The sequence below is a fragment of the Symphalangus syndactylus genome, chromosome 2 (assembly GCF_028878055.3).
Source record: "Symphalangus syndactylus isolate Jambi chromosome 2, NHGRI_mSymSyn1-v2.1_pri, whole genome shotgun sequence".
Classification (NCBI taxonomy): Eukaryota; Metazoa; Chordata; class Mammalia; order Primates; family Hylobatidae; genus Symphalangus; species Symphalangus syndactylus.
In genome coordinates, this window is record NC_072424.2 from 66,077,650 (window position 1) to 66,079,881 (window position 2,232).

General features: G+C 42.2%; 1 pseudogene; it reads left to right on the forward strand.

The window, feature by feature from the left end:
* Positions 1-460: 460 nt before the first annotated feature.
* On the forward strand, positions 461-1,957 carry LOC129462164 (small ribosomal subunit protein uS11-like; annotated as a pseudogene).
* Positions 1,958-2,232: the final 275 nt, after the last annotated feature.

Here is a 2,232-nt window from a genome sequence, read left to right on the forward strand (position 1 = left end):
GAAACATAGGATGAGAAGCAGCTTTTATGATGGAGAGATAATTATTTTTCAGACCCTTTAAGCTTGAGGTGCTAGTGGGACATCCAGGTGAAAGTCTGGCAGTGGACTTAAAATGTGAAAGAGGAGCTCAGGGAAGGAGGCAGAGTGAGGCAATGATGTGGTGAGGCCTATCTTTACTGAGGTGTCTGCAATCCAGAAATTGTGTAAGACGGCCGTGGGAAAGAGCACAGAGAGAAGAGAGGCAGTGACACTGATGCTGCAGGGCATAAGGAGGGAGGAGGGCCAGGGAAGGAGCAATCTGAGAGGCAGGAGGAGAAGCAGCAGAGCTGAGGGGCGTGGAAGCCAGAGGGAGACAAGCATGCCCAGGAGTTGCTAGGCAGCCAGCTGACAGGCAAGTGAGTGAGAAAATGCCACTGGGAAGGAGACCCAGGTGGCCTCTGCAGAGCCGTCTCAGGAGATGATGGAAGCTAAAGGAGAAGCAAGAAAATCGAAGGTGAGGAGGTGAAAGGACCATGTGTAGACTCGGCTCTTGAATTGTTCAGAGGTTCCTGGAAAGAGCTGAGGCCTGTCTCAAAGATATTGTTACAGAATCCTGAGTCACATTCATCATTCTGAAGGTTTGCTAGCTTGTTTTCTTTAACTTTTTTTTTTTTTTTTCTGAGACAGTCTTGCTCTGTTGGCAGGCTGGAATGCAGTGGTACAATCTCGGCTCACTGCAACCTCCACCTTCTGGGTTCAAGCGATTCTCCTGTATTTTTAGTAGAGACGGTGTTTCACCATGTTGGCCAGGATGGTCTCTATCTCTTGACCCATGATCCGCCCGCCTTGGCCTCCCAAAGTGCTGGGATTACAGGCGTGAGTGACCGCGCCCGGCCTTTCTCTAACCTTTTTGAAAAGTCTTTTATAATCCCTTTAAATCTCCCTTTCTTCCATTCTGTGTCCGGGCAATTGCCACATTTACTATTCTTTTCCTGTAGTATTTCTAAAGTTCCTTTCTTCCTCCTCAAGATATTTTTCTGTAGTTATTATTTCCTCCCTTGAATATTGCAACATTTTGAATATTGAACATTTTATCTACTATTTTCTTCTGCTCTAGACTATTTCCTATGACTATCTGCTTACCTCTTTGGAGATGGATTCCACTTACAACTATACCCCTATTTAAGTCTGGTTAGTTTGTATACTAAATCTTTTTAGCCCTTCACAGTTTAGCCTAAAAGCTCTAAAAGGCGATAAAATGTATTATTGACCCTTCTAGTTGTTGCATTTGCTTTCTAGACTTTACAGAATCAGCATAATTGATATTTACTAGGAATAAAGTTTAGGCAAATACAACCTTACAGATGCAAGTAGTAAACTTTGTGGCATTGCATATTTTCTAAATCAGCTAACTTTATCTCCTTAAGAATTGTTTGTAGACAAATAATATCACAAAGTAATATTATCTAGTTTTTAGTGTAATTTTTATCCGTTCTTTAATAAGAGAATAAATAGCAAACATGCCATTTTGGAAAATAGAAATGTGACAATCTATTAGTATTGAGCTTTGTAGCATATAGTTTCGCTTCTTTAAAAGACACGTGTTTACATCCTTTCACATCTTTTCACCCTCCAGTGACACTTTTGTCCATGTCACCAATCTCATTGGCAAGAAAATCATCTGCAGCATGACTGGTGGGATGAAGGCGAAGGCTGACCAAGACGAATCCTTGCCGTGAGCCACCATGTTGGCTGCCCAGGATGTGGCCCAGAGGTGCAATGAGCTGGGCATCACTGCCCTACAGATCAAACTCCAGGGCGCAGGAGGAAATAGGACCAAAACTCCTGGACCTGGGGCCCAGACAGCCCTCAGAGTACCTGCCTGCTTGGGTATGAAGATCGGGCAAATTGAGGATGTCACCCCAACCCCTCTGACAGTACTTGCAGCAAGGGGGGTCACCATGGTCACCATCTGTGAACAGGACTCCTCAAATTATTGTTCTCTGTTAATAAATGGCCTTTATGTAAACTAAAAAAGGGATGCCTTGTGTATTATAGTACCAGGAAGACAGGGATTAATATTTCTACTACTGAAATAGTTAGCACTTTGATTTTCTCTTCTTTAAAAGAAATATTTGAATTTTGTTTTTAAATAGTAACTTTGATTACTATTTTGTCTTTTGTAAGCACCCATGATTTTTCTTCAGTTTTTGGTCAATTTGACCAAGACACAGATAATGATGATTAGACATA